This window comes from Schistocerca nitens, chromosome 9 (assembly GCF_023898315.1).
Source record: "Schistocerca nitens isolate TAMUIC-IGC-003100 chromosome 9, iqSchNite1.1, whole genome shotgun sequence".
NCBI classification, from domain to species: Eukaryota; Metazoa; Arthropoda; class Insecta; order Orthoptera; family Acrididae; genus Schistocerca; species Schistocerca nitens.
The window spans coordinates 327591414-327618720 of NC_064622.1; positions in this window are offsets into that span (position 1 = coordinate 327591414).

Here is a 27307-nt window from a genome sequence, read left to right on the forward strand (position 1 = left end):
CTTGCGTTGTAAAATGACTCTGTGTGTTTTTGTATGATAGATGTGATGAATCATATGTTTGTGTCTTGGTGTATGTGTATGTTAGGAATAAAGCAGATTGCATCTGTAATGATTGTAAATGTTTTGTTTGGAGGCAGTTGAAGTTCGTGCAGGTGAGTATCAGCAGCCATGTGTCAGACCTCACAGCCATACAATATAACAGGAAACACTATGGTCTTCCAAATTAATGGTTTGGCTGTGGTTGTTAACCCATTGCCCTTGACCAGTGGGTATAACTGATGAAGCCTACCCAAACACTGATTTCGTCCATCAGTAATGTGTAAACTCCAAATTAGTTTGTGATCAACTTTGAAACCTAAATATTTTACTGATCCATATCAGGGGGGATCCTGCCCATCTAGAGAGTTGATGGTTGGGAGGTCTCGTCCTGGTAATGAACATGATGGCACTGCATTTTTTGGGCTTAATTTTGATCTTCCCAAAGTTGTACCACTGAATGACTTCCTCAAGATGCCGCTGAAGGTGCATGACTATATAATTGGGGTTTGGGAGACTGGTGTAGACAGCTGCATCAGTTTAAGAGAGTGCTAGATGAGTGTTCTCTTGTTTGGGGATATCATCAGTATAGATACTATACAATATGGGGTCCAGAACAGAACCCTGAGGTATCCCTGCTCCTATTGGCTTAATGTTGCTTTTGCACTTGTCTGAGCTAACAAAACATTTTGACAGATCCACCAACACACTTCCCTTTTATACCTTGTGCATGCTATACTGCCATCATCTGTATATGTGCATATTGCCATCACATGACTTTTGTCACCTAAGTGTACATTAAATTAGTGTAAATTAATCAATTTTAGCACTATGGTTTGTTTTCATCCACACAGGTTTCTTTTTGATTTCCATGTTATCAACAGATTCCATATTGTGACTTACATGTTATCAACAGATTCCATATTTTATTATTTATACGAAAAAAAAGAAAAAAAACACAGAATTCATTTGTATGTGTGTATGTTTTTTGATACTTTCCATGTCTAATTTCGTGATGAGACCATATGCACTAACTAGAGCATATTACTTACTCGTTATCATTTCATTTTTATTTTAATTCTTTTATAAGTTGTATCTAACCGTATGTATATTTTATTATATATCATTTGCACATCTAGTTCCACATATCTATTCATGAATACTAGTATGTTGTGTAAGTTTTAACAACTTTTTATTGATTTTAGCTTATCTTTATATTACATTATTACTTGTTCCATATATTATGAATATAACTTTTTGTAATGATGTGGATAAGGTTGCCTTACATGACATAATGTTTTTCTTGTCTTTTTACAATTGTTACTTCAGATCTAAGAATTCATCTATTGAGTGGAAAGTGTTGACATTCAAAATTTTTTTAAAATTTGTTTCTAAATGCTGATTGGCTATCCGTCAGAGTTTTAATACAATTTGGCAAATGACCAAAGATTTTTATGGAAGCATAATCATCCCTTTCTGTGCCAAAGTCACATTGAACCCAGAATAGTGAAGATCATCCTTTCTTATAGTGTTGTAGCTATCCACTTTGCTATTATTTTTGGACTGAGATCTGTTGTTGTTGTAGTTGTTGTTGTTGTTGTTGTTGTTGTGGTCTTCAGTCCTGAGACTGATTTGATGCAGCTCTCCATGCTACCCTATCCTGTGCAAGCCTCTTCATCTCCCAGTACTTACTGTAACCTACATCCTTCTGAATCTGCTTAGTGTATTCATCTCTTGGTCTCCCTCTACGATTTTTACCCTCCACGCTGCCTTCCAATGCTAAACTTGTGATCCCTTGCTGCCTCAGAACATGTTCTACCAACCGATCCCTTCTTCTTGTCAAGTTGTGCCACAAACTCCTCTTCTCCACAATTCTATTCAATACTTCCCCATTAGTTACGTGATCTGCCCATCTAATCTTCAGCATTCTTCTGTAGCATCATATTTCGAAAGCTTCTATTCTCTTCCTGTCTAAACTATTTATCATCCATGTTTCACTTCCATACATGGCTACACTCCATACAAATACTTCCACAAACGACTTCCTGACACTTAAATCTATACTCAATGTTAACAAATTCCTCTTCTTCAGAAACGCTTTCCTTGCCATTGCCAGTCTACATTTTATATCCTCTCTACTTTGACCATCATCAGTTATTTTGCTCCCCAAATAGCAAAACTCCTTTACTACTTTAAGTGTCTCATTTCCTAATCTAATTCCCTCAGCATCACCCAACTTAATTCGACTACATTCCATTATCCTCGTTTTGCTTTTGTTGATGTTCATCTTATATCCTCCTTTCAAGACACTGTCCATTCCGTTCAACTGCTCTTCCAAGTCCTTTGCTGTCTCTGACAGAATTACAATGTCATCGACAAACCTCCGAGTTTTTATTTCTTCTCCATGGATTTTAATTCCTACTCCGAATTTTTCTTTTTTTTCCTTTACTGCTTGCTCAATATACAGATTGAATAACATCAGAGAGAGGCATTAACACTGTCTCATTCCCTTCCCAACCACTGCTTCCCTGTAATGCCCCTCGATTCCTATAACTGCCATCTGGTTTCTGTACAAATTGTAAATAGCCTTTCGCTCCCTGTATTTTACCCACGCCACCTTCAGAATTGGAAAGAGAGTATTCCAGTCAACATTGTCAAAGGCTTTCTCTAAGTCTACAAATGCTAGAAACGTAGGTTTGCCTTTCCTTAATCTTTCTCCTAAGATAAGCCATAAGGTTAGTATTACCTCAAGAGTTCCAATATTTCTACGGAATCCAAACTGACCTTCCCCAAGGTCGCCTTCTACCAGTTTTTCCATTCATATGTAAAGAATTCGTGTTAGTATTTTGCAGCTGTGACTTATTAAACTGATAGTTCAGTAATTTTCACATCTGTCAACACCTGCTTTCTTTGGGATTGGAATTATTATATTCTTCTTGATGTCTGAGGGTATTTCGCCTGTCTCATACATCTTGCTCATCAGATGGTAGAGTTTTGTCGGGAATGGGTCTCCCAAGGCTGTCAGTAGTTCTAATGGAATGTTGTCTACTCCCGGGGTCTTGTTTTGACTCAGGTCATTCACTGCTCTGTCAGACTCTTCATGCAGTATCATATCTCCCATTTTATCTTCATCTACATCCTCTTCCATTTCCATAATATTGTCCTCAAGTAGATCGCCCTTGTATAGACCCTCTATATACTCCTTCCACCTTTCTGCTTTCACTTCTTGGCTTAGAACTGGGTTTCCATCTGAGCTCTTGATATTCACACAAGTGGTCCTCTTTTCTTCAAAGGTCTCTTTAATTTTCCTGTTGGTAGTATCTATCTTACCCCTAGTGAGATAGGCCTCTACATCATTTCTCGTCTAGCCATCCCTGCTCAGCCATTTGGCACTTCCTGTTGATCTCATTTTTGAGACGTTTGTATTCCTTTTTTCCTGCTTCATTTACTGCATTTTCATATGTTCTCCTTTCATTAATTTAATTCAATATTTCTTCTGTTACCCAAGGATTTCTAATAGCCCTCATCTTTTTACTGTTAATAGCAAATTTCAAAAATGAATATATGTACTGCGAAGTTCTTGTGAATATCCCAAATTCCTTAAATAAATGTCTGCAATGTTACCTTGGGTGAGCTCCAGCTATTAATCTGATTACACACTTTTGTGCAATGGATACTTCTTCTGTTAGTGATGAATTTCCTCAAAATATAATGCCATATGAAAGCAGTGAATGAAAATAGGCAATTTACTGACATGTTTATCACCGAATGACCCTAATAGCATAAGTAGCTGAACTCAAAAATTTCAGCAGATCATCTATGTGTTCCTTCCAATTCAATGTATCATCAATCCTCACACCCAGAAATTATGAATATTCTGCCGTGGCAATAGACTTCTATTCAAAGTCTATATTTGTCAATTGTGTTATGGTTTACTGTACATAACTGTATATCTCGTTTCTTCTCCAAATTGAGTGGAGTCATTTTGCAGAAAACCACTTAGCAAATTTCTGAAAGACTTTATTATTTACAATTTCCACAGCTATTTGGTGTTTTATGTGTGTGATTACTATACTTGTATCATCAGCAAAACGAACTAACTTTGCATCTTCATGAATATAGAATGGCAAGTCATTAATATATAGGGGACTGATGACCACAGATGTTAAGTCCCATAGTGCTCAGAGCCATTCGAACCATTAATATATATTAAGAACAATAAGGGACCCAAGACTGAACCCTGAGGGATACTGCTCTTGACACCTCCCCAATTAGAGGACTCTGCTTATTCTTGCAGACCAGCTGTAGTGTTAATTTCAACCTTCTGCACCTCCCCAATTAGAGGACTCTGCCTATTCTTGCAGACTATCTGTAGTGTTAATTCCAACCTTCTGCATTCTTCCAGTCAAATAAGAATTAAACTGTTTGTACAATGTCCCACTCATATCACAATAGTTAAGCTTATTTTACAAGACTTTCATTATTCACACAGTTAAAAGTCTTTGAGATATCACAAAATATATCCTAATTGGTGATGTTTGGTTATTCAGACCATTTGATACTTGATCAGTGAAACCATATATGGAATTTTCTGTTGAAAAGCATTTATGAAAACCAAACTGACATTTTGTTAGTACTTCATTTTTACAAATATGTGGAGCTGCTCTTGAATACATTATGTTTTCAAGAATTTTGGATAAAACTGTCAGAATTGAGATTGGTTGGTAGGTGTTAACATCAGATCTATTCCTTTTCTTATGTAATGACTTAACAATTGCATATTTTCAGTCTACCTGGAAAAAATGCCCTGTTTCAGTGAGCTACTATATATGTGGCTGAGAAACCTACTTATTTGATAGATTGATTTATTTATTTATTATTGATCCTGTAGATCCTACAATTTGTACAGCAAAGCACATCATGATATAGGACAAGCCAATTTGAAAAATTGTGTTAAAATGGTATATGACAAGAGATGACAGTAGTGGTACATAACTCACATAGCAGAATACATATAGGATATATAGACAAAACATAAAAAAGGTGGTGTGTGATGAGAGATGACGGTGGTGCATACTGCACATAGCAGAATCCATATAAGAGATACAGACAGAATATGAGTAACAAACAATAATTAAATTATCTTACTAAGTATAAATATGTACAAGTGAATAATATACAGCTTATTACAAGTAATTAAAATATTGTGGATCATAGTTCACATAGCAGAATACATATATGAGATACAGACAGAATATAGATAAGATACAATAATTAAATTATCTTACTAAGTAGAAACATCTACAACTGAATAAACAGCTTATTGCAAGTAATTAAAATTTTGTTTCAAGAAATTCATGTACAAAATAGAAACAGTGATTTAGTAGCAATTCCTTTAATTTAATTCTCATTATTTTTGGGTTTTTGCTTGTGTTTATGTCTGTTGGGAGGTGGTTGTATATTTTAATGCCCATACATTTAACCGCATTCGCATATAATTTTGTGTTGTGGGCTATAATTTGTAACTGTGTTTTGTTTCTGGTGTCATGTGTGTGGCGGTCTGCATTTCTGTCGAGGGTGTCCAAGTGCTGTATTGTAAAACAAGCTAGTTCCAATATATAGAGGCACTGCAGTGGCAGGATTTCTAGATGTTGAAATAGTGGTTTACAGTGTTCAGTTCTTTTTTTTACATTTTATTATTCTTACTACTTGTTTTGTAACTTGAAAATTGTGAGAGAATCAGAGCTCTTTCCCCATAAGATTAGGACATAGCTCAAGACAGACTCAAACAAGGCATGGTACACCAGCTTCAAGGTATCTACACTGGCTGTGTCTTTTAATAATCGTAATAGATAGCAGGCTTTACTAAGCTTTTGTGACAATGCCTCAATATGTGGTTTCCAATTTAGTGTGTTACTGATTGTAAGTCCAAGAAATTTGGTGTCCTGCCTGTTCGTAATGTCATCTTTGCCGATAACTATAACTGCATTGAAGGGGGTTAGATTTTGTCTAGTATGGAAGTTCATACTTACAGTTTTTTGAGTATTTATGAGTGGTCTATTTGCTTCAAACCACGATTGTAAATGACAAGTAGTTTCATTAACTGCATCTTGCAATGTGTCACCTCTACTGGTTATCAGGATATTTGTGTCGTCCACATACAGAAAGGAGCTGGCATTTGGTATGTGTTCTGGGAGATCATTTATGAACAATATCAAAAGAACAGGGCCAAGGACAGGTCCCTGAGGGACGCCATTTGTTGTATGTAGTATATCTGATCTGCAGTGCCTTAATGTCTCTGATTTTCTTATTTCTACATATTGCTTTCTTTGACTAAGGTAGCTATGGAACCAATTGTGGGCTACACCTCTAATCCCATACTTATGGAGTTTTATAAGCAGCAGCTTGTGGTCGACCATGTCAAAGGCCTTGGACTGATCAAGAAATATACCGACAGCAGGTTGTTTATGTTCAACGAAACTTGAGCGCTTTTCTAGAAATGCATACAGAGCATGTGTAGTGGACCTATTTTTCCGAAATCTGTATTGGGAAGATGTGATTATGTTGTTAGAATTTAAACATGTTTCTAATCTAGTTAACATTACATAGTCAAATATTTTTGAGAAGGCAGATAGTGTAGCAATTGGCCTATAGTTTGTCATGTCAGTTTTCTCTCCCTTCTTGTAGAGAGGTACAATTTTAGCAAGTTTTAGCTGGTTTGGAAATGTTCCCTCTAGAAATGAGGTATTTATGATATTTGACAGTGGTCCACTGATCTAATTTGAACACTTATGAAGTAAGATACAGGGTATCAGATCATTCCCTGCAGAATAAATCTTTTTGACTCTTTTTTTAATAATATCTTCAATTTCATACAGTGTTGTAGGAGATAGGAAAAGGAGTTCAGAGGAGTATTATTTTTGAGACAAGAGTGTGCAGTGTTTGGAGAGTTAGTCAGGAGAGTTGTGGGAGGAGAGTGAACAGTATTTGAAGAGGTTGGGAACAAGCTTTTAGCACTCTGTTGGAAATGCCATCAATCCCATGTGAGATTTTACTTTTGAGTGAATTTATTATTTTCTTAATTTCTGAAGGAGAGGTGGGTTGAATTTCGGTTTTAAAAATTGCATAGGTATTGCCTCTTCAATGCACAGTCTTACATTTTCTAATGAATAGCTGGATCCTACTTTCTCTACAACACTTACAAATGATTATTGAAAATATTTTCTACTACTGACTTTTTGTTAACTAACTTTTCATTGAGTCTGATAGATATGCAGTCTTCCTGTTCTCTCAGTTGCCCTGTTTCCCATTAAACAACATTCAAACTGTTTTAATTTTATTGTCAGTTGTTATTCACAGTCATAATGCACATACTTCTGGACTTTTTAATAACTTTTCTTAATACAGTGTGGCAGTTTTTATAATATTTGAATGTTTCTGGATCATTACTCCTTCTAGCTATAAGATACATTTTTCTTTTCTGTTCACAAAAGTTTTTATTCTTTTAGTAAACCATAGGTTGTTAGATGATTTCTTACAATTATGTTTCACTGTTTTCTTAGGGAAACTCGTTTCATATATACTCACTAAGATGCCACTGTTCCGCTGTACACTCCCTCCCCAGTCTAAACTGTTGCAAGCACTCCATGAAATTTGCAGGTGTTAAACATATCTTTGACATTTATACACTGGACTTACACTGTGTTGTATATTTCTCGATTTCTGATGTACAGAGGCCTGAAGATGACACTTCTTTAGTGGCGAAACAGGTTCCCCAAATGATAAATTTTTTAGAAGAATTACAGCTGCTGTAGCCTTTTTCTATGTGTAAGCTAAAATTGGTGTCCCTTCATTTTCACCCTTCTTTCATGCTGCAAAGTCCCGAGTGTGTCAAAGGTTGACCTATGATGTGTTCTCGTTGTAATTGGGCCAGAAACTGCATCTTTCATCGCTTCCTCCACCAAATAATACTTCCCCCCTCCCCTCCTACCCACCTGCCACATGCTTAGTATCAGTCTGTTGTATATGTGCTTTTTTTCTAAATTCCATGGAATACTTCGCCACTAAATGTTTATAACTAATCTTGTCTAATCCCTCAGATAATAATTTATTACCATATGTCAAGATAGCCTATTTATTACAAACATCCACATGTCCAGTTTCAGCATATAATTGCCGTCTTGGGATGTGATAATAATCCACAAATTGTTTCGTCATGATATATAAGCTCTGAATGGTGTCCGGTTCTTCACAACAGCACAAAATTCAGTATATGGAAACCTATATACAATACCTGTGACTTCTCAGAACTCTAATTCTAAACGTAAAGCAGGTTGAGGTGAGGGCCTAGTTTTCACAGTTCTGTCAGTATATTCTAAATTGCAGCTGGTATTTCACAAGAAAGAGCACTGTGCTTTTAGAAATAGCATACTACAGTGATAACACGAACATCTCTATTTGCCCGGTGTATTGGTTTACTTTTAGCGTAAAGCTGGGTTCACACACGCAGCGAAAGTGTCGCCACAGCAAGTGGCATATTGTAGTTGCATTGCAATTACATATGTGAACTCATAGTTTTTACTGTCGCAACAAGAAGTTCAGCTTGGTTGTACTTTCTTGCGCCACTTTCCCAACAACACTGCGCCCTGGTGGTAGTGTTTCGAAACATAATCATTCATAGCTACATTCGTACATTAATTCAGTCGCAGTTATCTTGGTGCAATTGCTGCTGTACGCCATTCAATTTCAGTGTTTTTTTAATTTTTGTATTTTATTTCTGAAACAGAGAAAAAAATGGTCGGCATGTACACTTTTACAGCTTATAGAACTACAAGAGCAGCAACCCATGTTTGGTTTTCTGCAGTAGTGTGTATGTGTGTGTGTGGTATTTGCAAACCATTGATGTACCCCACAGTCTTAAAAGATTTTTGAATTAATAAAGAAACTTTAAAAAAGCGATTCATATGAATTTCGTAATTTGTGAGACAAAACATTGTATAAATTGTGGATTATGCATGGTAAATAGTTCCAGAGTGTGATGTGGCAGCTATTAAACTAAAACTTAGTTATATGAGATTCCTATATGAACGAATATCACAAGATTCTAAAACCTTGGAAGAGTGGCGCGTACTCAGATGATATTTGCATGCCAGCTGTTAATTAGTTTCCTATTGCAGACAGCATTTTCATCTCTGATTGTTATTTCTTTTTAAATGTATTTGTTTCCCATGATTTATCACTGCGCGAAATCTGTTTTCGGATCCAACATTCGGGTTTCGTCTTCCTTGTATTTAACTCTTGTCACAGCTCTAAGGCCATAAAACGCACTATAGCATTCATATCGGCCCATATGAGGTTCGTCTGAGCAGTTACCATTGGGCTCATGCACGTATAACATCAAGAGATGAACTGTTGCTGCACTCCTTCCAAAGATGTACTTTGGCTGAAGCACCTGGATGAGACCATACTGGATATCGTCAAACTTCTATTTGGTTGAAACTGAAACTGAAACTGCTAGAATGGCAGCTGCAGTTACAGCAATATTTTGACAACAGCGACATCTTGCAAAAATGTGACCTATGGATGCAGAGGGTGTTGCTTTAGCATTTGATTTTTCCATGATGTAATATAGCCAACTGCATTGCGTCCACTGGGCATAAGCGTGAACCTCATGAATTTTATGACAGTCAGACTTGGCCCCTGACAAAGGTGATGGAGGCGGTAATCAAAAGCATTGGATTCTATTCAGATTTGATGTGGAATCTTATATGAGAGAACTTTTTATCCATGCGAGTAAGATTATTGTGTAAAAGTGATTGATTGACATCTTCCACACTTTCCATGTAGTTAATAATTAATATATTCTAATTTCATGTGTTTTATTTTTTGTTCATATTCAGATTCTGTTTGTTCACTTCCCATATCGATCTTTTCTGTGCTTTTGTACTGTACTTTCCCCTCTTTATTCTTCATTGTACCACGGTTAAATTTGGTTTGACCTTCACCTCTGACGATTTTGTTCCACGTTGGTGTTTGAGAAACTTATGATCGCCGGTGATTTTCTGTTTCCCTGGCAGTGCCCTCAGCTGATTCGTCAGTGACAATAATGGTATTTTTCAACGAATGTTTCGCTTTGCTTCCTTGCTTGTTGTTTTCATTTGCAACAGTTGAAGTCTCAGTCAACCGTAGCTGCATTGTAGGCTGTTATGTTCCTTCGTCTATCAATTATTGTGTACTTTCTTGTGGGTTTAGGCTTAGGAGGTCTGTTGTATCTGGTTGATGTCACTAATGTACCACCTCTTGCACTTCATTTTCTGCTTCCATCTCAGATTAGATCAGTAAATTCATTGCTTTATCAGACTTTTGCTTCTTAGTGTCTGTGATGGCTTCCCACCATTTTCTTCTCCTGAGTTAGAACTTTCCTTTTCCAGTGACCGCTTTTTGTTCTTTGTGAAATAATCCTCCACTCTCGCTTCGGGCGCACTATCTTTTCGATAAATCTCCACGCCAACCGCTTGTATGCTGTTACCTTGCGAAGTATGAGTAGTTGCAGATTGGAAATTAGTACTCTTTCCGCTTACCTCGCTACCTGTCTGTTCATCCAGTGACGCTTTTCTCGTTTCTTTAATCAAAGGAGGGTAGTCATCACATGAGATCAGCTTTTGTTCTGTACATTACATTGGGGTGGCCTTACTGTTCTCCTGTACATTAACGACAGAACAATAGTTATTGTCTGGTAAGCTGTTGTAGATTATTCCTCAAAACAAATACCTGCTGCGGACAATTTTCGCGAAGATACTCCAGCTCGTTTCACAAGTGAGTGTCCTGAGTAGATAACATGTGCTTTACAGTAATGATGCAGTATTGTGGGGAGGGGAACATCTGCACTGACTGTGTGCCATTATAACACTGAATCCTGTACCTACAGGACAATGTTTCAAATTCAACATTTTTCACCAGACCGTATTTTGAAAGAAACTATACTAAATCATTATTTCCTAGTTTTGGGGAAGGATTCAAAATTCTAATAGTTTTGAGTTCACTATTTGCATTACATATGTGAACAACACTAACAGAATCATCACGCTGGCGAAATTCAAACATTCCCTAAAGTTTTCATTAAAATCACATACAGCAAAATAGCTTTATACAACTTAATAAACACACTATACTTTTCACTACCGATATGGGTGATTTCAGCATTATCACCTGAAATGCCGAAGATATCAGATAACCAATCACGAATTTCCAAGGCAGTAGGCTGAGCATGACAAGTAATCTTAACGTATTTTTCCTGAGAGTGTCAGAAGACATGACGAATGGGGGGAAGTGCAAGGCGAACATAAAGGAAGTTTAGTAAGTAAGAGTCTATACTTACAAGCCTGGATATTTTACACCAGTTCCTCTAAGAATGGTCGACAAGTCCGCAAAGTCCCACGACGAAGAACCAGCAAAGACAGCCGCCGTTCACAGCACGGCTGCCGCAACCATACGGAACTTATTTGTTGTCAGCTCCTCTGCTGAGACGTGTTTTACGTCAGACAACACAGTTTACAGCCAAACTATTGATAAATAATATATATTTCTCAATATTTTCGAGAGCTATCGGAATACAATGTCATTATCGTTGGTGTCCAGAGCCACCCGAGGCTATCGAGGGATTGGCTCTCGCCGGCTGGAGTGGCCAAGCGGTTCTAGGCGCTACAGTCTGGAACCGCGCGACCGCTCAGAAGGAATGGTCAGGGATATGACAGGGACTATGAGTTGAAGCAAAGAACTAAATATGGACATATGCCATGTTCGAAAGTACTTCTTGAATAACTCGAAATCCTCGGCCCATAGTGGATACGTGTTGCAGTACAAAATTAAACTGCATTAGATTTCCCGTAAAAGGATCCTATTCATTTTTTCTCTAGCGAAGAGAACGAGAAAATAATGAAAATCTCGAGCAAAGTGCATGTGCTGAGACATAGGAAGGTTTTGTAAGCCAGTCTGCAATAGTTTCCAGACTTGATATTCCACGTGTCCTATATAAAATTATTCATGTCGACTTTGTCTACACTACTGTAGTATGTTCTAAACCTTGACAATGTACTGAATAATAAAGGAAGTAAATAACAATGTACATTAAATATGTTCTATCTCGGAAACCATTCAGAATAGTGAATATGTCTATATGAAGCTTTTCCTTCAAATGATCGTTCCTATCATCCCTGAATATTGACCATTCGTCCTAGGACAACCTGTATGTTATGTTTGTTTTTTAATGATTCGTTTAATTTGGGCAGATTAATGCCTGCAGGATCGCTCTTACATCACACCAGAGTTTAATACATAATTACAAAACTTATTAAACTCATTGTTACTTTAAAAAAATCATAACATTTTAAATATGATATCTCTTCTTCTTCTCTCTGCTTGTATTAAGCATTTGGATGTTACGCCCTCTTGGTTGAAACTGGTGATTTTACTCGGTCTTCCTAAATATCTTCAGTGCACTGGGTAACAATACCATCAAGAATGTAGGCAAGAGCTTCAAAGTCTAGGGAGCAGTAGTGGGTCAGCAATAAGCTTGGTGATTTGGATTGTGAAGCCATCTTGCACAGTAAATGATAACCTGAAGGATTTTTCGGCGGCATTGGCACCTCAAGACATAATTTTTCGCTACTGCCGTGATTTACCTCTGTGAAATAATCAGTAAGTCTTTGATTTGTTCATGGCTTAAGTCAGGTACTAGTCTAGTTTCTTTTTGGGACAAAGGGCTCAGCTTCAGTTGCCCTTGATCACACAAGCTTTTCCCTAAAGCATCTGATCTTTATGTTTTAGATTAATGTATTGGTATGCCTTAGTTGTCATTTATCTCTCATTGATTGACTCTGTTTGCTTTTTGCTTGTAATCGATTTTATTTTCAATGGTAGGAGGTCATTTGTTAAGTCCAATGTGCGGTGTCTCTAAGTTTTGTCAACTGTCTTAGCTCTTCCATTAGCCAAAGTGCAGGTTTTTGCTTCAGGTTTCTGGTCTTCAGGGAGCATACTTATTGTATAATCGGGTTAGTTTGGTAGTAAATCCATGAGTCTATGGAAATTGTCTGCTAAATTATCTCTTGCATCTCCGATGCAAGTTCAGGTACACTGACAAACTTAAAGTCTCTGTATGTTGTCAGTTACAGTTGATTTCTCTGATATTTCAGAGAGAAAGTCGTGAATATGATGTGAGCTGATTCCAGGTACGAATTTCTTTGCTTGTGGATTTCGTGGCAAATATATTTATGAGAATGTGACTATAGGCTCCCTTATGGGAATGTCCAAGCTGTAATACTGTTACATTTGAAGAAGAAACTGCACATTTGAATTTAAGAGCGAAGGGGCAGAATATTTATATGTTACTAGTATTATTTGTATCCTCCTAAGTCGAATAGAGTTTTGAAAAGTCAGTTTTGAAACAGGTTATACCGCCTACCGTCGAAGGTCTGTAGAGAACGCAGATTAGGCAAATTTTGTTAAGGTATTTGATATTTACGAATGTATATTCGACTTGTTCGTCTTCATTACTATTGGATGTGAGTAGCACTGTCAGTAATAAGTCAAAGCGTTTTTATGCTGCTGCTCCACTTCATCATCTGTTACTTCTGTGGTATTTTAGGATTTAGGACAATGCGGTCTATATTTACGGAACTGGGGAGTTTGTTTGGCTTGAGCCACGGATCCACGTTCGTTAGAAGAAAGAAACTGATGTCTATATTGTGAAATATACGGCGGAGTTCGTCGAAATGAGTTTAAAGTGATATCCAACTATGCACTACAGTACCAATACAGACATAATGGAAGAACCTGTGGTTGCATGTGCAGACAAGTTCGTAGCTTCTAAAGCACATGCTTTAGAGTTCATTTGCACTGCTTTTTTCCAGGCTTTATCCGCATCATTATCCTGCCATTTCTTGTTCACATGCTATGTAGACGAAGTTCGGATTTCACATTATTCAAAATTTTTATCTTTCAGCGGTGAAATCCTCGCGTTTTGTCAGACTTGTCTACTCGCATTCCTTAATCACCATGACTGCTTCAGACCATTTCGTATATGATACATACTGCATGATTGTGGGTGTAGGTTTCGCAGATCATACTGTCCTACATTCTACACTATAACTTATGATTATAGACTGAGCTGCAAGTATATTTGTTTTACAATTTAAAATGTCTGCGTTAACGTTAAATATTTCAATTTTTCCAGCGTACTTTTCAGTGCTGCACAACAATATGTCAACCATATTGCCTTAAACTAGATAAATTACGGTAACATTTTATCAAAATGGGAGGAAAACGAAAATGCCACTACTGTCAGTTGATAATTTCCATCACTTCCGGGTCATCATCAAACCTGGAGGGACATCTAAAACCAAAGCATTCTACAGTACATCTGGGTCGACGTGAATCAGGAAGCCGATTATGGTCGCCATCAGTCGATGAAGAAATTCAAGAAATCATTCCCGTGAACCGTCCTCACTTTCGTCTGCTTCCACCATGGGTGAAGGTATCCTCTCAGAAAGGCAAATTGAGTCTCAAGCTGTATCCGCCCATCAGTGTCGTCAGGTTCTGGACCAAGTTCCGATTTTATTTCCTATTGCGATGCCCTCACCCCTAACTGCTTTTAATTTACGACAGCCAATAAGTAAATGTTTTAATTTTATAAATCCATTTATATTAGGTAAAAGTATGGCATTATATGTACAGCTTTTAAAAATGATTTGCAGAGAATACCATCCTTTCTCTATAGTTGAAAACACAGAATTTAAAAACAATATTATATGCTTTGCCTAAATTTTAATTTACCAAGTTTAAAAACGTTTCCAAACTCTCTAATTCGTATATTGTATCATGAGTTATACGAGAAAATTAAAATTGATTTGGCCATGACCAAGGCAATCTGCCTATTGTCTGATGTGTAGCCGAGTGTAAACGACATTGCTTTCTATGATCTCACTGCATATTTAATAAATGAGAAGAATGAACTAAAGTCATAAGTTTTACAGTGCTCACAATTCTAAGGCAGACGCACTGCAGAAAACATCTGGAATTGGGTAAGGTCTGTTATTGCCAAATACAATATCGATTTTAGAATCACCTCCATAATAACAGACATTGCGTCAAATATGAAATTAACTGCCATACTTCTCAAACTTGCACATATCCCAGGTTTTGCGATTTCTCACTGTGAAACGAGACCCTTTGCTTTGCGCGAACTTGCTGAATTGCAAGAAAATTTTAAAAAATGACCAACTGAAACTGAATCAAGATATCTCAACCAGATGGAAATCTACTTACGAAATGTTGCAAAGATTTACATTAAACAAAGATCCCATAATTTCTTGCCACACTATTTTACGTGGGAAATCGATCAGCCTAAACTTGAAAGATGCAGACTGGGAGATAATGCAACTGGCTTTAAATATGTTGAAAGATTTCGATGAAGTAACCAAGCAGGTGTCCTCATAGAAAACAGTCTCACATTCAAAAATTAAAATCTTGCCAAGATCAAGGCAGCGGCAACTGAAATCTTTTAAAGACAAAAATAAAGAATCTCCTCAAGAAACAGAGTCATTGGTTTACAATTTTCTTAAAGGGTTATCAGAGTGGTTTGGGGTTGTCACCAGGAATGAACAGATTGATCAGACAACATTACTGGTCCCCGATTCAAAAGGAAGGATTTTCAGCAGACAAAATATTTCAGGATTGCTATATGCAGACTATTGCAGAAGTGAAAGCGTTGGTTGTTCAACGAGAAAAAACATAGCTCATTTCTCAACCAGTTACCACACTAATGCGCAACTTCTTCAACCTAGTACGAGTTTGATGAAACTATTGGTCAGGTTCAAGCAAGTCATAACCCAGAAACTGCAACAGTTTTCGACTTGGTCAGATATTTAGCAGAGGGATATTTGCCTAGAAACAGCAACCCCTTAAATGGTTAAGTAACAAGAAAATTGCTGTGGACTACACTGTATAAATTGGTTTTAAAAATGTTATGTATCACAGCAACATCAGTGGCCTGTGAACGAATATTTTCAAAAGCAAGACAAATATGCACTGAGAACAAAAACGGGCTCACATCAACTAAAATGGGTCACATTTTATTTATAAATGTCAATGCTCGTTAATGTTTCCTTTTTGGGTACATACATGGTAATATTGGCTGTAAAAGATGACTGAAGATTACAGTTATGTTATAATTCTTGTACTGTATTTTTCCAATAATAAAATAAGAATCAGTCTTCATTCTTAAAATTTTTCCACTCTATAAAAATAGTTAGGATTTTGTTGTAATATTTATAATTTTTACAGCAGACGATATTTAAAACTTTTATATCTCAAAATTATTGGGGACATAACACAAAGTTATTACTCCTCTTTTTTATGTTCATTCAAAACAGGACCAAATCACATAAAATACACGTTAATGACCTGAAGTAAAAAGGCAATGTGCCTTCCTTTTACCTGTTTTGTGATTAAGTTGTGCGTCATGGAAAAGAACTTGCTCATTCCAGTGAGTGGCCAGTTCTGATCCGATCTCTGAAAATAACAGTTTTGACTATCGCCACTCGCTACAAGGATCTCGTCCTTATGGAACACAAAGCAAATGTAGTGTACAGGTGTACATTGTGCGGTTTTATAGTCAGTCGCAGAAAATGCCCTAAGCGTGGTGGGGATATGAGATAAGATGTGCAGTGAATCTTCAAAAAGACTGATCACAGAGTTAGTTGCAGCATTAGAAAAATTTCTTGGTTGGAGGGAAACAAGTTAACTATCGCAAAAATTCTACAGTTAACTTGTCTCTGGGTCAAAAGACGCAGAATTTTTTTATTACTGAAGAACTATAGCTATCTGAGAAGACAGTGATGTACTGGAAAAAGCTACTACAGAGAAGTATGTATTGAAATGCGTGTCAACGAAAGTGAGAAACTTAATGGGGATGCAGTCGTTGTCGAGATCGGCTAGGCTATTTTCAGAAGTAAATACAGCACAGGGAACAAAAAAAGGGGAGGTGGGTTTCGTAGGATTCCAAAGAGAAACCCACAAGTGCTTTTTCAAAGTTGTTACCAATGTACGAAGAAGACGTTGCTCGGTGTCATAAAGGAATACACTCTTCCTGGCGCTATTGGCATTTCCGACTGTTTTAGGTGATACAAATGCTTGAATGATAAAGAGTTCAAGCATTTTACAGTTAACCGTAAAGTAACATCTGAGCATCCAGGAACGCGCGCACACACTAATAGTATCGAAGGCATCTGGTCGGCCATAAGGCGATTTCTTCATGCCACCAGAAAGTGCAAAAACTTTCTGACTGTTGTTTGTTTGAATATGTGCGACGCAGAAGGTGCTCTCCAAAGCAGGATTTATTTATACATTTTACGAAGAGTGTAGCGACATTGTACAAACCCTAGTGTGACTGTTGAAATCAAAAAATTCATGCTGTTATTATTTTCATGTTTTCTGGAATTCCTTTGTTGTTTCTACATTTTTATTTTCTTCGAGATGGGGACCATCTGTGCAACTAAAGAAAAGGCGTTTGTTTTTGTCATACATGTTTCACTTCCTTTGATTTACGAAATGTCGATTGTGGCTTGTAATACATTGCGTTTTTTAAATACAAAGAAGCGAAATCTGTGTACAAAAAAAAATAAAAATAAAACCTGGTTTTGTTACACGAAAGGTGTCATCTCAAAAACTACACTCCTGGAAATGGAAAAAAGAACACATTGACACCGGTGTGTCAGACCCACCATACTTGCTCCGGACACTGCGAGAGGGCTGTACAAGCAATGATCACACGCACGGCACAGCGGACACACCAGGAACCGCGGTGTTGGCCGTCGAATGGCGCTAGCTGCGCAGCATTTGTGCACCGCCGCCGTCAGTGTCAGCCAGTTTGCCGTGGCATACGGAGCTCCATCGCAGTCTTTAACACTGGTAGCATGCCGCGACAGCGTGGACGTGAACCGTATGTGCAGTTGACGGACTTTGAGCGAGGGCGTATAGTGGGCATGCGGGAGGCCGGGTGGACGTACCGCCGAATTGCTCAACACGTGGGGCGTGAGGTCTCCACAGTACATCGATGTTGTCGCCAGTGGTCGGCGGAAGGTGCACGTGCCCGTCGACCTGGGACCGGACCGCAGCGACGCACGGATGCACGCCAAGACTGTAGGATCTTACACAGTGCCGTAGGGGACCGCACCGCCACTTCCCAGCAAATTAGGGACACTGTTGCTCCTGGGGTATCGGCGAGGACCATTCGCAACCGTCTCCATGAAGCTGGGCTACGGTCCCGCACACCGTTAGGCCGTCTTCCGCTCACGCCCCAACATCGTGCAGCCCGCCTCCAGTGGTGTCGCGACAGGCGTGAATGGAGGGACGAATGGAGACGTGTCGTCTTCAGCGATGAGAGTCGCTTCTGCCTTGGTGCCAATGATGGTCGTATGCGTGTTTGGCGCCGTGCAGGTGAGCGCCACAATCAGGACTGCATACGACCGAGGCACACAGGGCCAACACCCGGCATCATGGTGTGGGGAGCGATCTCCTACACTGGCCGTACACCACTGGTGATCGTCGAGGGGACACTGAATAGTGCACGGTACATCCAAACCGTCATCGAACCCATCGTTCTACCATTCATAGACCGGCAAGGGAACTTGCTGTTCCAACAGGACAATGCACGTCCGCATGTATCCCGTGCCACCCAACGTGCTCTAGAAGGTGTAAGTCAACTACCCTGGCCAGCAAGATCTCCGGATCTGTCCCCCATTGAGCATGTTTGGGACTGGATGAACCGTCGTCTCACGCGGTCTGCACGTCCAGCACGAACGCTGGTCCAACTGAGGCGCCAGGTGGAAATGGCATGGCAAGCCGTTCCACAGGACTACATCCAGCATCTCTACGATCGTCTCCATGGGAGAATAGCAGCCTGCATTGCTGCGAAAGGTGGATATACACTGTACTAGTGCCGACATTGTGCATGCTCTGTTGCCTGTGTCTATGTGCCTGTGGTTCTGTCAGTGTGATCATGTGATGTATCTGACCCCAGGAATGTATCAATAAAGTTTCCCCTTCCTGGGACAATGAATTCACGGTGTTCTTATTTCAATTTCCAGGAGTGTATAATGATATCACTTGTGTTACATCGTTTATTACATGTTTTTGTGTATTCATGTTTCTCTGCGAAACTAAAGTTGCACTGCACTAATTACAAGTACAATGCTAAAGGATGTTTTTAAAACAACAGCAGAAATACGCTGTGTGTACAATAATTGTTTACAATTTAACAATACTTTGTAGAAAAAGTTGAGACAAACAATTTGATATAGCATACTTGTGGCCTACCAAGCCGGGAAACTATCTCAATTTGGCCTAGGAAAACCCCCTAGCTTGCAACATATGTATATTGTGCGAGATTTTCAGTATTCTCTCTCTCTCTGTATACAAACTATTTGTCCTAGAGAAAAAATTAATAGACTCTTTTTGTAGGGAATTTAATCGAATTGTGTTTTGTACTGGGACATGTTTTAGCTAGTGTCCATGTTTTCCAAATTATGCAAGAGAAACTTAAAAAGTTAATTGTCAGATGATCTGCCACCACATAGTTCCTACTGGTCAGGATTTATAATATAGTGTACATGGCACTCCCTACTACTGCTATACAAATATTTGCGACTACATGAGTTATTTCTCGTATTCAACCTTTTATGGTCTTCATAGACTACTCTATTATTACAAGTGCTTAGTCAGCTATTTTGATAACATAATTATTTTAATCTTTCATGTGAGGATAAGGAAAGAAAAAAAAGGAAATGTTATTCAAAAACCAATTATGCTTACAGTTCGATCTAATCTTCATTTTTACAAGAAAGGTAGAATTTTAATAATAGTAACAATAATAATAATGTTATTATCAGTAGGCTATCACAGCAACAGACAATGCCATAAACATAATACAATACAATTGATAACTTAAAAGAGATAACAGGTTTGTTGTTAACATTACAGTGTTATAATGATAAATTGCTTTATATTCTAGGATGAGTGGGCAATTAACCAATCATGTAGTATTTGTTTGAACACCTATTGTAATAAATTTTGTACAGGTTGTGGAAGCTTATTAAATAATTTGTCCCCATTACACTGAAGGAAACATAGTAGGTGAATATGGATCGGGGCTAAGAAATGAAAGAGGAAGCTGCCTGGTAGAGTTTTGCACAGAGGATAATTTAATCATAGCTAACACTTGGTTCAAGAATCATGAAAGAAGGTTGTATACATGGAACAATCCTGGAGATACTAGAAGGTATCAGATAGATTATATAATGGTAAGACAGAGATTTAGGACCCAGGTTCTAAATTGTAAGACATTTCCAGGGCAGATGTGGACTCTGACCACAGTCTATTGGTTATGAACTGTAGAATAAAACTGAAGAAACTGCAAAAAGGTGGGAATTTAAGGAGATGGGACCTGGATAAACTGAAAGAACCAGAGGTTGTAGAGAGTTTCAGGGAGAGCATAAGGGAACAATTGACAGGAATGGGGGAAAGAAATACAGTAGAAGAAGAATGGGTAGCTCTGAGGGATGAAGTAGTGAAGGCAACAGAGGATCAAGTAGGTAAAAAGACGAGGGCTAGTAGAAATCCTTGGGTAACAGGAGAAATATTGAATTTAATTGATGAAAGGAGAAAATATAAAAATGCAGTAAATGAAGCAGGCAAAAGGGAATACAAATGTCTCAAAAATGGGATCGACAGGAAGTGCAAAATAGCTGAGCAGGGATGTCTAGAGGACAAATGTAAGGATGTAGAGGCTTATCTCACTAGGGGTAAGATAGATACTGCCTACAGGAAAATTAAAGAGACCTTTGGAGAGAAGAGAACCACTTGTATGAATATCAAGAGCTCAGATGGGAACCCAGTTCTAAGCAAAGAAGGGAAAGCAGAAAGGTGGAAGGAGTGTATAGAGGGTCTATACAAGGGTGATGTACTTGAAGACAATATTATGGAAATGGAAGAGGATGTAGATGTAGATGAAATGGGAGATACGATACTGCGTGAAGAGTTTGACAGAGCACTGAAAGACCTGAGTCAAAACAAGGCCCTGGGAGTAGACAACATTTCATTGGAACTAGTGACGGCCTTGGGAGAGCCAGTCCTGACAAAACTCTACCATCTGGTGAGCAAGATGTATGAGACAGGCGAAATACCCTCAGACTTCAAGAAGAATATAATAATTCCAATCCCAAAGAAAGCAGGTGTTGACAGATGTGAAAATTACTGAACTATCAGTTTAATAAGTCACAGCTGCAAAATACTAACACGAATTCTTTACAGACGAATGGAAAAACTGGTAGAAGCTGACCTCGGGTAAGATCAGTTTGGATTCCGCAGAAATATTGGAACACGTGAGGCAATACTGACTCTACGACTTATCTTAGAAGAAAGATTAAGGAAAGGCAAACCTACATTTCTAGCATTTGTAGACTTAGAGAAAGCTTTTGACAATGTTGACTGGAATACTCTCTTTCAAATTCTAAAGGTGGCAGGGGTAAAATACAGGGAGCGAAAGGCTATTTACAATTTGTACAGAAATCAGATGGCAGTTATAAGAGTCGAGGGACATGAAACGGAAGCAGTGGTTGGGAATGGAGAGAGACAGGGTTGTAGCCTCTTCCCGATGTTATTCATATTGAGCAAGCAATAAAGGAAACAAAAGAAAAATTCGGAGTAGGTATTAAAATCCATGGAGAAGAAATAAATACTTTGAGGTTCGCCGATGACATTGTAATTCTGTCAGAGACAGCAAAGGACTTGGAAGAGCAGTTGAATGAAATGGACAGTGTCTTGAAAGGAGGGTATAAGATTAACATCAACAAAAGCAAAACGAGGGTAATGGAATGTAGTCGAATTAAGTCGGGTGATGCTGAGGGAATTAGACTAGGAAATGAGACACTTAAAGTAGTAACGGAGTTTTGCTATTTGGGGAGCAATATAACTGATGATGGTCGAAGTAGAGAGGATATAAAATGTAGACTGGCAATGGCACGGAAATCGTTTCTGAAGAAGAGAAATTTGTTAACATCGAGTATAGATTTAAGTGTCAGGAAGTCGTTTGTGAAAGTATTTGTATGGAGTGTAGCTATGTATGGAAGTGAAACGTGGACGATAAATAGTTTGGACAAGAAGAGAATAGAAGCTTTCGAAATGTGGTGCTACAGAAGAATGTTGAAGATTAGATGGGTAGATAACATAACTAATGATGAAGTATCGAACAGAATTGGGGAGAAGAGGAGTTTGTGTCACAACTTGACAAAAACAAGAGACCGGTTGGTAGGACATCTTCTGAGGCATCAAGGGATTACAAATTTAGCGTTGGAGGGCGGCATGGAGGGTAAAAATCGTAGAGGGAGGCCAAGAGATGAATACACTAAGCAGATTCAGAAGGATGTAGGTTGCAATAAGTACTGGGAGATGAAGAAGCTTGCACAGGATAGGGTAGTATGGAGAGCTGCATCAAACCAGTCTCAGGACTGAAGACCACAACAACAACAACAACACTTAAGCTACATTGAGTGTTGTAGTATGGAGTATATATGCATCCACTGATCTTGTATTGTAACAATGTACATTCTGCAGCATTCAGATATCATGGATACAACTGGAGTTTCCCTATAAAATAATACTGTGTAACATGCTTTGGAAAAATTGAAAATTGGATGTTCTAATATATGTTTCAAGTTCACAATATCCCAAGCGTACAGTCCATAAATTGCCTTAACAAATAAATGATTCTTGCCGTTTTACCACTGATATATCATACATGTTGACCCCAAGATAATTTGCATCCAAATATTCTGCTGATACTTAACCCAACTTGAATCATCTGACAGAAGCTTGTCTTTTAAACTAAAAACGATCTGCTGCAGTTCATTTTGTGCACCAAGAAATCATTTTCTTTAAGCCAACAGGGTGCTTAAGCAATTGTCTTTGTAAAATAAGTTTCAAAGCTACTGAAATCATTCCAGAATGAGATTTTCACAGTGCAGCGGAGTGTGCGCTGATATGAAACTTCCTGGTAGGTTAAAAGTGTGTGCCGGACTGAGAGTCGAAGTACGGACCTTTGCCTTTCGCGGGCAAGTGCTCTACCAACTGAGCTACCTAAGCACGACTCACTCCCCATCCTCACAGCTTTACTTCTGGCAGTACCTCGTCTCCAACCTTCAAAACTTTACAAAAGCTCTCCTGCGAACCAAGCAGAACTAGCACTCCTGAAAGAAAGGATAGTTCGAGTCTTGGTCCGGCACACAGTTTTAATCTGGCAGGAAGTTTCATGTCAGCGCACACTCCGCTGCAGAGTGAAAATCTCATTCTGGAAACATCCCCTAGGCTGTGGCTAAGCCATGTCTCCGCAGTATCATTTCTTTCAGGGGTGCCAGTTCTGCTTGGTTCGCAGGAGGGTTTCTGTAAAGTTTGGAAGGTAAGAGACGAGGTACTGGCAGAAGCAAAGCTGTGAGGACGGGGCGTGAGTCGTGCTTAGGAAGCTCAGTTGGTAGAGCACTTGCCCGCAAAAGGCAAAGGTCCCGAGTTCGAGTCTCGGTCCAGTACACAGTTTTAATCTGCCAGGAAGTTTCATATTAGCGCACACTCCACTGCAGAGCGACAATCTCATTCTGAAAACATCCCATAGACTGTGGGTAAGCCATGTCTCCACAGTATCCTTTCTTTCAGGAGTGCTAGTTCTGCTTGGTTCGCAGGAGGGCTACTGTAAAGTTTGGAAGGTAGGAGACGAGGTACTAGCAGCAGTAAAGCTGTGAGGACGGGGCGTGAGTCGTGCTTAGGAAGCTCAGTTGGTAGAGCACTTGCCCGCAAAAGGCAAAGGTCCCGAGTTCGAGTCTCGGTCCAGTACACAGTTTTAATCTGCCAGGAAGTTTCATATTAGCGCACACTCCACTGCAGAGCGACAATCTCATTCTGAAAACATCCCATAGACTGTGGGTAAGCCATGTCTCCACAGTATCCTTTCTTTCAGGAGTGCTAGTTCTGCTTGGTTCGCAGGAGGGCTACTGTAAAGTTTGGAAGGTAGGAGACGAGGTACTAGCAGAAGTAAAGCTGTGAGGAGGGGGCGTGAGCCGTGCTTAGGTAGCTCAGTTGGTACAGCACTTGCCCGTGAAATGCAAAAGTCCCGAGTTCGCGTCTCGGTCCGGCACACAATTTTAATCTGCCAGAAAGTTTCATACTGAAATCATTACTTCTGTGAAGAAAAGTTGTATTGTCTTCACACAGTATGATATTGAACATAATAAAAGATGACATATAATAACCATTTGTAGGAAAAAGTGTAGGGCTAGTGCAGACCTCTGTGGAACACCTACCTTAACTTGTTCTGTATTGGACCTTTCTTTGCCAGAACATACAACTTGCTTACATTTTTGCCAACGCATTTTTCATAGTTTAAATCTTTTATTTGTAATGCCATAGAATTCTATTTTTTCAGGAAGTGAAGTATGCCAAGAGTCAAATGCTTTCTTAAGATGACAAAAAGGGACTTGAGCAAAGCCTTTGTCCCCAAACTCTTGATGTAGATATTTGTCTAAAGAGTCTAAGGCATCAGCAGTTGACAAGTTTTACCTAGTACTATACTGTTGTCCACTGATTAATCCTAAATTTTTAAAGTAAACAGATAACTGTTGGGAAATTACACATTACAATACTTTATAAAAATCTGAGACTCTGGAAACCGGCCTTTAACTTGAAGATGAGTTTTATGCTGGAACTACACTTTAAGGTCATCATAAAAATATTCCTCAGATATACACTATACAATACTTTAAGGCCTATACAATACAATCTTTAATGTGTTGCTAGATTTGTCATACATATCTATATAGTATGTTATGTCAACCGCTTTACTATTCTTAGGGCAAAACTAAGTGATATCTCGAGAAAGAACACATGCTTTCATTTGTTGGTGATTCACAAATATTCTTGTGGTGTTATTGCAGTAAGAGAGATAAAATAATGTTCTCTCAAAAATAAAATAAACTGAAACTAAAACAGCTTTTCATAACGTTAATGGGGGCTATAAATAAAGCTTTTGTAATTTGGTAGGATCATCTCAGTAACTTCAAAATACCAATTAATGTAGTTAATTTGTCTTGATCCTGATGCTCTTAAGGAAGATGCTGTTTCCTGGAAGTTTGTTAAGTGAAAAGGGACCAGAAAACTGCATGGTTTTCAATAATCATTTAAATTGCAGGTCTTGTATACATTTGCTGACAGCCAAAACATTGTTACATATAGTTATTTTGTTAATTACAATTGCAGAAATTGTTCAGAATTACAGAAAATATTATCGTTCCATCGTTACAATTTAAATACGTAAAATAGGATGTAAGGTCAAATACATAATCATCTACAAACTTCAAGCATGCTGGAATAGTTGTGGGTAGCAACTTTTATTTATTGTACTGGCATAATTATCTGTCATTTTCAAAAGAAAAATAAGTGAAATACTGATTATATGTTTGCTATTAGTCCTGAAAGAACTTAATCCCAAATCTTCCTAACATGTTTCTCAATTATATGTACATCATTTTTTGGTGTGAACCGAATTTCAATAAATATTACAGTACATAGTCGAAGTAATCGATTTGTTTACATCGTCAAGAAGATTTCATTCTATGATTTTAAGCTCATCAGGTGTTGTTATGATTAGAAAATGCATAGTGAGCTGATGGTACATTAATAAGAGTTTTTACAAGTTTCAAACATAATAAAAACAGTATTTTTGGTGTGTCTTTCAGTAATAAATAAATAAATAATATTGATTTCTTGTAACCGAACAGTTATAACTGTAATCAAATGAATTGATGTACATGTTTCTAGCAATGAATGGATGCAATACTGATGAGAACTTTGACACAATATTATTGAAATTGGTGTTCAGAGGATTAAATTACGCACATGAGTCATACATAAAGGTATAACAGTTAATTAAGCAACCTGAATTAACTTTAGTGTTGTCTGACAGGTAAGCTAAATAAGTACTTGGAATCATATGAAGAATAGGTTGATACATTTCAATACTGCCCCTCTCCCCAAAAATACTGTACAGGTTGGACAAATATTTTTCAGGCAATCTACAAAACAGCCAACAAAGTACAATAATCAATATATATAATACTATACAACCAGCATATCATCTAATGCCAAGTGGTCATAATAGAACAGTACCATTTCATCTTTCTCTTACATATTACAAAGTGTCGTTATTCATGATACGGCTCATTTTTACAATAGTGTTGGAATGAGGTAGACAGTTTCGTCATATCTCCTAACTTTAATTTGGAGGCAGGAAAGGACAACTTGTGTCCCAATTTCTTTCCACTTCATACATAGTGCATATTCATAGTTCTATAAATATCCCTATACCAATAATTTACAGTATTTCATCTCTCTCTGTTTACTCTAATCACAGTCTAAGAATCATAAGTCTCTTCTCGTTGCTAAAGGCATGTCCAATCAATTATTAATATTTACTTGACATAACTCATTTACATTTAAATACATATTCTCTTTATACCCAGACTGATTTTGTTTTGTATTACGTGGAGCATCTCAAGTAAAGAATGATATCTCTTCATCCAACATGTAACAAATCATCATTAGAGTACGTGTCAACTTGAAAGATTCCAGTATGTGTAAGTACACATGAATCTAACAGAACTTTCCAAGCTTAGTATCATCACATAAGAAGTCCAACGTCATTTTTATGTACAAGGTAAGTAATGTAATTCAACAGTGTTCATACCAGATACACCAGTGCACATTTCAAATATAAATCACAATTCTTGATTCACAAGTTTTGTATACCTAATCTCAAGTAAAATTTCTGTATATTTATTCAGATATAATAGTGTATAATGTGTCAAAGAAAGAAAGAATATTTTCGTAAATCACTACAACTATCTGATGACTTTCATATAGAAATACTTTGGTGAAAGTTGTGTGCTATTAATATCATAACATCAGCGACATCTAACTTTTGATTCTAACTTCAAACATAGATCTTAAAGTAAACTTTTTCTACTCTCTGTTCTTCAAAATCATAATTCTAATAACATGGGTAACGAATAAGCAGAGCCTACATTTCGTATCTTAGAGTTCCTGCACCATCCTCTTCTCCACAATACTACATATCAGCAATACTACTGTTCATAAAAGCAAATACATGTACATTTGT